This window comes from Vigna unguiculata, chromosome 3, assembly GCF_037176805.1.
Source record: "Vigna unguiculata cultivar grain cowpea cultivar isolate G323 ecotype 2 chromosome 3, ASM3717680v1, whole genome shotgun sequence".
NCBI classification, from domain to species: Eukaryota; Viridiplantae; Streptophyta; class Magnoliopsida; order Fabales; family Fabaceae; genus Vigna; species Vigna unguiculata.
This window is the reverse complement of record NC_140794.1, coordinates 51,887,096-51,898,829: the sequence shown is the minus strand read 5'-3', so window position 1 is coordinate 51,898,829 and position 11,734 is coordinate 51,887,096. Positions and strand designations below refer to the sequence as shown.

The following is an 11,734-nucleotide window of genomic DNA, read 5'->3' as shown; positions in this document are numbered from 1 at the left end:
ACTGTTGCAGTTGATGGCAGAGACTTTGAATCGATCGATGATACATAATGCGCTTGCTTGATTGAGGTGACATCGATCGGTGGGGAGGAAATTGAGTACTCACTGTCTTGGTATTCACATCAAATACTTTTTGATAGTTACTGTAGTAGTGTGATTATGGAAAGTTATGTTGTGCTGTAATATGGATTAACGTAAAGGATAAACATATTATGCTTTTGTGTTGCTATAGTAGTGTGCACATAAAAAAACCATTTGTTGAAACTTGAGTTGTGTTACAAAGATGAACATAACAAGACAATATTTAAAGAGAGCACTAGTTGCATGATGTCAAGCCATAAATATATCAAAAGAACATCGCTGAAAAGGTAATAGTTTGAGGTGTTTGAAAACAGGGAAATGGTTGATGGTAGGTGCAATAATGTTGCATGTACAGTCCAAATTTGCCGCTGTTAACTTCTCGTATATCAGTTATCAAAAGTACAGAGATAGTTGAAAAAAATGGTTACACAAGTCCAATCAACGCAAATTTCCATAATCTTCTTCTCTGCTCTAGTATACTACAGCTTCGAGTCACGTCGATGGACATGTGTATAATATCGACTAGAAATGACATGCATTTTCACGAAGTGTACGACGTACCCCAATTTCCACAATCCACCATTCATAACATAACGTATGAAATTAACAGTTAACGCTCTCAAGTACTTCACTACGACAAATTATATATGCACACAAAAATCTATTCCACTAACAGTCCCCACATAAGAAACTATTTGAGGTGACCTTAAATGGTTAAGATAACTAACTAGCTTTGAATTGAAAGAGAAAAACAAAACTCACAAGGTAAAGAAGTTATTGAATTTTATCTTCAGCATAGTTTTTGTGTTAGAAAATCTTTAAATATGAAACTAAATAAAAATAAAAGAAGAAATAGAATATTTAGTGGAAATATAGAAAATAAAAAAGAGAGTAAAAAGGTGGTGAAAGAGCATGAAATGGACTTTGTCATTGCGGTCACGTGGGTCATTGGACAATAGCATGTAGTGTTGGTCTATCAAACATCAACCCAGCTTTGGGGGGACAATTATTAGCAGAAGCAGTCCGAATCAAAAAGAAAGAAGCCCCACTCAGGTCATCTTTCGATCCTCTTTTTCGATGGCGACTTTTACGCCTAATCTATAGCCCAACACTCTTCTTCTTCGGCCCACATTAAACTTCATCACCATCTTCCATAACTTTCCAATTTTGATTTCTTAACGTCTCACTTTACTTACGATTACTTCCAATGAATTAATGTGCATTGTTGGATCCATACATTCATAGACGGCGTGTATTTCCTTCACGTCAAAATTTTAATGAAATCTTCTCCTTCTTAATTCATATATTCAACAGTTTTACCAAAAAATAACCCTGAAATGAAGTTATCACCTAATCTGCTGGAGTATTTTTATTTTTTTTGCTCTGATAGACAAGATTGTTTGAGGCATCGAACTTGCTTGTGAAAAGAGAGAAAAATAACCATGCCGACATAGGGTATAAAAAACTATTCTAAAGGAAGTCCACACGAAGACACTCTATTAAGTTAAATAGAAGTATTTCGTTAACTTAGTTTACTTTAATCTAAGAGTGAATAAAGTATTTTAGAGTGTTTGATTTAAGAAGTAAACGGGATAGAGCTAAATAGAGATACAGTAATGGGATAAATACACAAAAGTCCAATGTCGGCGGCTATTAGGGTCAATCTTATCTTTAAAGTATTCCCAACAACGTACACATCCTTTTTTGCTATTGGATGAAGCCTATCTAAATTTTACAATGACTTGCATAAGGTTTGACAAGATTGCGTTTGCATTACTCTAACGAGAGGGGCATATGGGATTTTAGGTTTATAGTAAAACCGGTTGAGTCAAACCAGCCTAACCCATTGCTTAGACTTCATCCTTGCTTTATGCTGCAAGGCTTCTCATTTATCTAGTCCTTAATCTATGCTCACCTACATTTCTATTCAGGTTGATAAAAGGCATCATATGATGATACAGTGTCACTTTTCATTTCAATATTTTATAGTTTGATAAAATGTCAAACACACATCTTTAAGTCACACAAGAATATTCTTCATATGAGAATATTCATCTATTGATCTAATTTTGTGTATTCTTTTAGTATGCAGACATATATGTTCATGTCTGCTAGAACAAAATTGCCTGATTGATGACATTATACTCACATGTTTATAGGGATACAAAATTACAAAATGCGGGATACGATGAATATATATCTATTGATCTAATTTCAAGATACCAAATTATCAACCGTATGAACTGAGGTGGAAAACTTGGCAGGTTGGCTTGAAGGACATCTTTGATGCAGCTTGCTCGAACTTCTTTGAGGCAGATTCATTTTGTTTTACGCTTGAATCAGTGAAAAATTGTTTCCACCAAGATGGAGACCGCATTTTAGCCTTCACAATGAAGCAAAATGTTTATAAATCAGGATAAGAAAATGGTCTTCAAAAACAATATTACTGCTGGTAGTAGTAAGGTGGTTCAAACTCAGTAAACATTTCAATTATTAATACCTAAAAATATGATATTGAACTTTAGGCTACAAAGACAAACCACCAATGAAGGGACATTATTATACGGGTATTCAAGCTAGCACAGTCGGAATTTGTCAGTAATTGTTTGTCCGATAGTCCATGTCATTGCAAAATTGATACCAAATTTCAAAGGTAAATCGTATTTAGCTCCTCTAAGGTTAAAAGGGTAATATAGAAAATGAACTCTAATTATAATCATACATTAGAACATCAATAGTTAATATTTTGATAAATTCCAGACATAAATTATAGTTATTAAAATCTCAAAGGAATATCCTCCATATCCTTTTAAAAGAGCTAAATTGAAAGATAAGTAATAAGAACGTTTTGAGAACCACACTAAAACTAGTCCGTGTAATAGGAGGGAAATGAACTGCAGTTATAATCACATAGAACATATAGAACACAGAAATAGTTAATATTGTAATCATATCCAGACACATAACATTATAAAGTTATTCAAATCTCTAAGGAATATCCTCCACATCATTTTAGAATAGCTAAATTGAGAAATAAGTAATAAGAACATTTAGAGAACCACGTTATAAAAGCTAGTCGGTGTATATGGACAAACCAAACCTTATGAACTCCCCACAGCCATACCTTCAATGCGGGACTCAAGACTCACTTTACAATACGATCCTAACATCCCACCATGCTCCATAGTCATCTCATCCCTTTGACAAATCCAAAGTGAACACTGCAATGTCAGTGTCACCAACTACACCACTCATTTACAATTGAAAGACAGTGAAAAACTCTAATACCAATTGATAAAAGTCTTAGGAGAACTGCACTACACCAAAATTGCTACTTCCACTGAGGGACTCAAGACCCGTAGCTTGTAATCGGATCCTAGCACCCACCGTGCTCCCTAGCCATCCCTTTGACTGGTCCAAACCTTACATTGCTAGGTGTCACCACCTACAATACTCGTTTACATCAGAGAAACATGGTGAAAACTCCGATACCAATTAATATGAACCGTAATAAAATCACACCACTAGTGCTAGTTGTTATAGTTGGAGAGTCCAAGACCTTATAAAACACACACCAACCCCAAAAAAAAGTTGTCAAAACCACAAATTAAATTGCAGGATCACAGAATCATGAGTCGGAGTGTCCTTAGCATGCTAAATTGCGCACGCGATAGTCACTGAGCAGGACTAAAGTGGGATTACGATCTTCATCCTGGATTCACGAGATTGTTGATCCCCACTGTTTGACCCAGTTTTAAAAATCCCTAGACCTTTGTTCCGCACACAAGCATGGATTCTCTTGCTCTAACTTCATCTGCAACCAGCAATCCAAAAATTTCCTTTGGTGCAGCCACCTGCAATCATCTCACCACCCTTCGCCATTGCCATCACCCAGATACAAAGTGCAAACTTCAAACACACAGCTGGTTCTGCACTCAGTTTCTTCTCTACCTTCAATCACTCTCAATTTGTACCTTCTATCACTCTCAGTCTCTACTAAATTGGGTTGATCAATTATTTGAATATTATTATGAATTAATTATGGTAATGACAATATTCTACCTAGGATCAGGAGGGAAGGTGAATGCTTGTAATTCGGAAATCATAACTTGCGTAGTAAAATTCTACATACCTAAAATGCAAAACTATACTTGTAGTTGTATATATACATTATATGCATAACAAACTTATAAAAAAAACAACTTCCAAAATCACATCAATGAACAACATTGCTTAAATCCCACATTTCTAATATGGGACTTGAACCTCGTAACTTGCAATTAGATCCTAACAATAATATTAGTAGGTAACTAGTGGTTAGACAAATAATATTTCCGTCCTTGACTGCCAAGCTCTAATGTAATATTTATCATCTTACCATCAATGTTCTTGAGATAATGGGAAAGGAAACATCTGCTTATATCAGGATAATTTCTTGTTAAAAGAACAAAGAAAAAAGAATTAGTTGAAGCATAACTTTGGTAGATAAAATCCTATTAGCGAAGATGCAACACCAAATAACATAACTAATAAAAAATGGACAGGAAGACATCGGATTTTCATCAATGAAATGCAATTTAGAACATTTGAAAGAAGCAATACTAGTTCAATCAATAGAAAAGAGTAATAGAAAAGCATTAGACAGCAGGAGAGTGCGACTCACTGGGCGGCCAAATTTGGAGAATTGTGCTATTTTAGCTCTCCGCTGACTTGGGGAACCTGAAAATACAGCAAAGTACCAAAATTACTAGTTCGAAAAAAGCTGCACCCATTGTGTGAGTGGTTACATTTATTCCAAAATTAAGTACCTGTGAAAATAATAATTCCATCAGCAGATACCCTTGCTAGCTCAGGAAGAGTTTTGTTCATATATTTCGGAGATAGGTAATCGAAAGCATCTGACACTATAACATGAGAAAAAGACTTGGGCCTATATGGAAAAGGGAATTTTATATCTGCAACACGTACAATGCCTTTATGCACTAGAGTCTTGCAGTGTCTATCAGCATCCTCAATTTCATATGGCTCCAAACCCCATGCTTCAGTTTCCCCTTCACTTAACAATTTGGAGACCACTGAACAAGTCTCAGGGCCTACATGCAAAACATTTTTCATGCTGCCACCATATGCATTCTTCAAAACAGGAATTGCACTTGGAACCTCAAAAGTGCATGAAAAATAACCTGCAAGAGAAAACAATGCTGAAATTTGTTTATAACAGAAGTTTACTGAATGTCTTTCCAAGACAATGCGTGCAATTGAACAACTTCAATTTTGTGAATCAAACCACAGTTTGTCCTGTTTTTGATCATGGTTGATCAACAAATCTAATAGGTGAGGTATGAACAAAGAAAGTTTGCTCATTGTGTTACACAGCAGCACAGAGCAAATATACGAGGCAGTTTTCTTACAGATGTTATTAGTTTGTCAGCATTTGAAAGTTATAAAATAAAAGGCAACTTACTACATGGTTTAGGGTCCTGAAATTTTTCAATTTGCAAGACAATCAGGCATATTTCAAATTAAAAGGAAAATATATGTTCCAATTTTATAAGAGAGATTTATTTTGCTAAATCTAGTAAACCTCTCTTGTCATCAACCGTGCTCATGGTAATGTATCTATCCACTTAAAAACCTTCTCTTCAATTAGAAACTTTACTTGCCTTGGAGCAACACTACTTATACAACAATCCCAGTTCAAACTTTTCCAACTAATAAGGTAGAAATAGAGAGACCCCCTTAAACCATTCTCAGTCAACCCAGCTGCAGCTGAATCAGCAGTCGTAAGGGAATGCACCACAACAGATTCTGGTAGTAGCTTTCCTTGTTGTTTAAATAATTTGTTCTCTATAAGGAAGAAAAATGAACATTTTGGAAGAGGATGCTAAGAAAACAAACCAGGGGTGCGTTTTATAGCATAACCAATGTCTAATTCATATGATCAGATATTCCGAAGACTACAATTTAGACCGATTATATAAAACCCAACATAAGGTCAAGTTCCTCTCTATGTTAATGGATGCTAAATATTGATGAACAAACGAAAAATGATGAAGGTTTCTATAATCAACAAGATGATAAGCTGCTCTAGCAACAAGAGCCCTCAACTCATAGGATTTGTAACTTCATATCCTGAAACTTTTCGTGTTCCTTGGTGCATCCATGATACAATTGAGAGATAGGGATAAACTTAATATTCTGTATATTTTATTATATGAAGGAGGTGCACAATACATAGTTATATAGACCCCTAGTAGGTGCAGTCAGCATACACTACTAACAAAATCATAACAAACTGTCAGAAAAACAGATTCTAGAAGATCTGATTATTTACATGATCAAAAAATAGAAAATAATCAATAACATTGAGTTTGTGACAGACTAGAAAACCGAGCTTGTAAGAGTGGTTTTGTAAGAACATCAACAACTTGATCAGCTGCAGCCTGCAGGTATATGAGTAACAACTAAGGAAAGATTGAGCACTTATCCACTAATAAAGAAAATGTCCAGTTCCATATGTTTTGTTAAGGAGTGGAGCACCGGATTATGGCTTAAGGCAACAACACTTTGATTGTCACAATAAATAACTAGTAGAGCACTTGATTTGTAATTCTTGAAGAAGAGATTAAAACCATAAGATTTCAGAAGCAATAATGGCAAGACTATGGTATTCAACTTGGTAGGTATCTCTACTGTAAGCATCAACAAAAGAAATATAATAATTGTATCCCAGGGATGATTGAATGTGAGATGGTCCCCAAAGATTACAAAAAATGAGTTGAAGAGGATGACTATAAGTTGTTAAAGAAGGGTGAGTTAAGTTGACGAGATTTTCCCATTCAGCATGCCACACAAAAGTAAACAGGTGTTTTTTTACTGGAGATATATTACAGTGTTTAAAAACATTGTGTAAAATAATAGAGGAAAGATGTCCTGATAACTGGTGCCATAGAGGATTTAAAGTAATGTTGTCAGACGATGGAGACTAGCGAGTGCTGGAATTATCAGTGGATGAGTGTTGGGACAAATGACAGTGAGGAGATCTGGGTGAAGAATGCAGCGCAAGAGATCAACCTATGACTTGACAAAACAAATAGAGGAGTGAAATTCAAAATAGACATGGTTATCATGTGTAAACTTGCTCACACTAACAAGATTTTTATTTATGGAGGCAACGTGCAAAAGATTTTTCAGATAGAAAGTGACATGTGGTTTAGTATGTGAGGGAAAAGTGAACCAAATAACTACAAGCAAACCTTGTCCATTCCCTAGAAACACATTGGCATCTCCTTGAGTAGGAATAGCTTCCTCAAGATTGTTAGGATCAAAAGTAATATGATGTGAAGCTCTTGAATCTATGAACCAATTATGAGATTGTTGGGCAGGAGCATACGTGTTTGCATAAGTGTGAGGTTAAGTGTTGGAAGTTGTTGTCATGTAAAATTGTGGTTGGCCAGGAGGATCGGAAGGTCACGTCCGAAACGATGACTGAGAAAACACATTCGGATTGTAATATGAAGCAAAGTTGGGCCTCAAATGAGGGTCATACGATTGACCAATATAGTTCAGATCAAAATGATGATAGTAGTATGATGCAGTATGGCCATACTTGTTGCAAACTTGACACTAAATAGAACCACGTCTAGACACTAAATAGAACCACGTCTAGTACTATCACCTCTACATCTGCAATTGCCTTGGCCACCATGAACATCACCCACCTCTGTGAAAAGGTTAGGAGAGTAGGTCTGATATGAATCGAATTATGTCTGAGCCAACTGGACAGTAGGAGCAGAAGTAGTTTGTGAATTTGCCTCAGTTAAATTGAGAGAGAAGTTGTCACCAGATTGTTTAAACTTCTCAATATTAGCTTCTTGAGCAACAAGCAATGATTCAATTTCATCAAAAGAACAAATAAGGTTTGCTATTGATTAATAAGATGAACGATTCATATTCAACTAGAAGGCCTTTAATAAGAATGTCAAGCTACTCATTTTCGGAGATAGAGTCACCAATGGAGTTGAGAGAATGAACAATCCTTTTGAGATGGAGTAAGAACTCAGTGATCAGACGATCACCTTTCTGCATACTGCGTGCGCAACTGTCGCGCCTTAGCTTTAGTTTGTGAATGGAAATCTGAATGAAACTTGTCCCTTAGTTGGAAGGAGTGCTTGCATCCAAAAACACGAGCAAGGAATGAAGCAAAGAGGGACAATTGCAACCACGAGAGGAGAAGTTGATCTTGCGTTTCCTAAATAGTGTACTTGGGATTCTCTTTTCCTAGATCACAAGCAGAGAGGGAGAGATACTACGACAAAATAAGGGGATTTAACAACAAAACATTGAAGGCGGTGTGCCTTGATAGCTGGTTCAGTCTGTTGCTTCCAAATAAAAAAAACTTGTTTCAGAAAGCTTCTCCAATACAAAATATGAGAAGAGGACTAGGGAGGGTGCAGTGGACGGGCCAGGAATGTCAGCCATAGAAACAAAAAAAAAAAATTAAGCTTTGGATACCATGATAGAACTGAGAGAGAGGGATAAACTTAAAATTCTGTATATTTCATTGTATGAAGTAGGTGCAAAATACATAGTTATATAGACCCCTATTAGGTGCAGCCAACATGAACTACTAACAGAATCAAAACAGACTGTCAGAAAAATAGATTCTAAAAGATTTGATTATTTACACAATAAAAAATAGAAAAAAGGGGCACCGTATTATCATAAGGATAATCATACTTGTTAAAATATGGCTAACCACCGTATTATTTGCAATTGGATATAATGATTCCTCAATGCATGGAACTAGCTCCAATTTTTATCAGCATTGCTACTGGCTTACCTTTCCGTAGCAAAGAAATGCTACTGCTTTTTACCAAGTCTTATGGCTTCTAAAAACAAAAACAGCAATAAGAAACTAATAATTTGATACAAAGCAATCCCAATAACATTCTGAAGGCTTATTGGCATACTTACCTTCTATCCTGCTAACCACATTCTTTCTTCCTCGTAATAGACCTGTCAACTTGAAAATGTAAGATCAACCAGTGCATAAAAACAAGTACAGTAAGTTACTTACATTCAAGCTAGTTTAGTATATCCATAAAAATGGTGTCTAAAATGCATTTAATTAGAATACACTAATAGTATAAAGGCCATTTTTATCCTGTCATCCAAGCACGAATTGGCATATTGACGTTTGTGCTACTAAAGCCAAAAGTAGAAATATTTCTAACTAATCGAGAGTGTAAAATCTTAAAGATGATGATGTATCAAATGAAACTAAAAATTAATCGGGGATTATTTTCTCCGTGATTTCACATGAGAACCCCCCATCAATTGATTTGTCACCCCTGCGACTACGAACATAGAAACTAGCCATTAAAGAGAAAGAAACAGTGACATTAACAAGAACAGCTCATAGAAGCTTGTTACCTGACCCACCAAAAGCATAAATTATGAGAAGGATAGTTCCCTGAGATTTTCAATAAAAAAATAAAATTATTAACCTCATAAATTTATTACCAAAACCGGATGAGCCCAATTCCCATGGGTGGATCCTAATCATCAAACAGCAGCCAAATTGAGAAAAGGATGATAAATTACCAAGAGGACAAGAGATATGGACAGTGGGGAAGTTTTGGATTTGGAATTGAAGACTCCAGATAAGGAAAAAAACCCATCACCACGTTTGGTGGAACTTGGTTGTCTCTTTGACATTACTTCTTATTGTGCCTGCAAAACAAAGATCAGCATTGTTGGGAAAGGAATGAAATTGAAGAAACAAGTGAGCAGTGATGAAAATGGAAATGAAATTTAATGAGAAGGGAGAGTGAAGCACCTTCTTTTATTAGATGGCATTCATAACTTCATTCAACAATGAAGGAAGTTTAGAGATCTGAATCTGAATATATGAGAAAATAAGAGATGAGAAGCATAGCAATTGTAATTGCATTTGCATTTGCATAACGTTACAGCACCAACTTCAACAGATCTGGCGCAAACCGCACTACTCTCATTTTCATTCTATTCTTCTATGCGGAACTACAATAAAAAAAAGTTTTATATTTAAAGCAAGAACCACTCAAGCTTAGTATCAATTCTTATACAAATAAATATTTTAATTTTAATTCATATTCAAACTTTACCTCATTTTCAAATAAATAATTTAAAATTTTATTCTATTTTGATTGATCCTTAGAATTTATTAATTTTTATAAATAAACATCTAAATTTTAAATTACTTGAATTATTTCTTGAATTAATCAATCGTTTATTTACTACTTTTTCTAAGATGTTCGACTTAAATAATTTAAATTAAATGTTCATGAATTATTAATTTTTTTCTTTTTTCTTAAAACTTTTTTGTATATAAATTAAATGAGAATTTATAAATAAAGGAAATAATAAAATCATTTAAAAAGCTCAGTTTAATATTACAACAATCTTTTATAGATTAAATCTGAAATTGCTTATGTAAAATTTTGTAGTTCTGTAAAACTCTAGTACCTGATTATCATGGAGGAACAATGTTTATTACGAAGAATAATAATGACTTGAAGATAAATACATTAGTTATTGGGGATGTAATGCTATTTCTTAAAATTATAATATTTGATAGTAATTACTATGTTAAATTAGTCTTTTGGTCTCTCTATTTGTTATGAAATTTCAGTTTGGTCCTCAAATTTTTTGTTGTCTCAATTTGGTCCTCATTTCTTAAAAATGACTCAATTTGGTCCTCACTGTTAACATTGACCAAATGGTGTTAAAGTCAACGTCACGTGTTAATTTCTAGTTTTTTTTGTTTTTTTTAATATTTTTTAAATATTTTTTATTTTTTTTTATTTTTATTTTTGACACGTGTCACTTCACATTTGTGCCACGTGTCAAAGTGACACAATTTGGTCTTTATATTTGTTTTTAGTTTCAATTTAGTCCCAATTTTTGTAAAAATGAAGCACTATTATCCTTCCTTAAATTGACATTAAATTTACTTTTTTATAAATTTTATGGTGATATTCTTACTAAAATTAATGTTTTTATTAAATATTTCTGTAAATATTTCAAATTAACTTTAAATTCTATACAAAACATTAGACTTTGATTTTGTTTTGAACTTGAAATTTAGTTCCTAAACTTATGTGTGACAAGTTATTTGATTTTTAATTTTTACTAAGTTTGTATAATATGATACACTTGATGCCTTTATATATGATGACAAAATTGTTAACTTTTTAAATTAAGTTTGGGGTTTAACTTTGTTTAATAATAAAACTAAAAAAAATTATTTAAAAATATTTCTACAAATATTTAATAAAAACGTCAATTTTATTAAGAATATCATCATAAATTGTATACACTTGATGCCTTTATATATGATGACAAAATTGTTAACTTTTTAAATTAAGTTTGGGGTTTAACTTTGTTTAATAATAAAACTAAAAAAAATTATTTAAAAATATTTCTACAAATATTTAATAAAAACGTCAATTTTATTAAGAATATCATCATAAGTTGTATACAAGGATTAAATTGAGTCTCAATCAAAGCAGGACAATATTGCTTCATTTTTACAAAAATTGTGACTAAATTGAAACTAAAAACAAATATAGGGACCAAATTGAGTCACTTTGACATGTGACACAAATCTGAA

At 33.6% G+C, this 11,734-nt stretch overlaps 1 pseudogene across 1 annotated transcript; it reads right to left on the bottom strand.

Annotated features, from left to right (window-relative positions):
- Positions 1 to 2,028: 2,028 nt before the first annotated feature.
- LOC114179099 (putative pectin methylesterase CGR2) lies at positions 2,029 to 10,124 on the bottom strand (annotated as a pseudogene). The gene is made up of 7 exons (XR_014993941.1): positions 9,920 to 10,124; positions 9,685 to 9,813; positions 9,514 to 9,553; positions 9,055 to 9,096; positions 4,887 to 5,261; positions 4,742 to 4,797; positions 2,029 to 2,461 (listed from the first exon to the last, which is right to left on the bottom strand). The product of XR_014993941.1 is annotated as a putative pectin methylesterase CGR2 (transcript).
- Between the last annotated feature and the right edge of the window lie 1,610 nt (positions 10,125 to 11,734).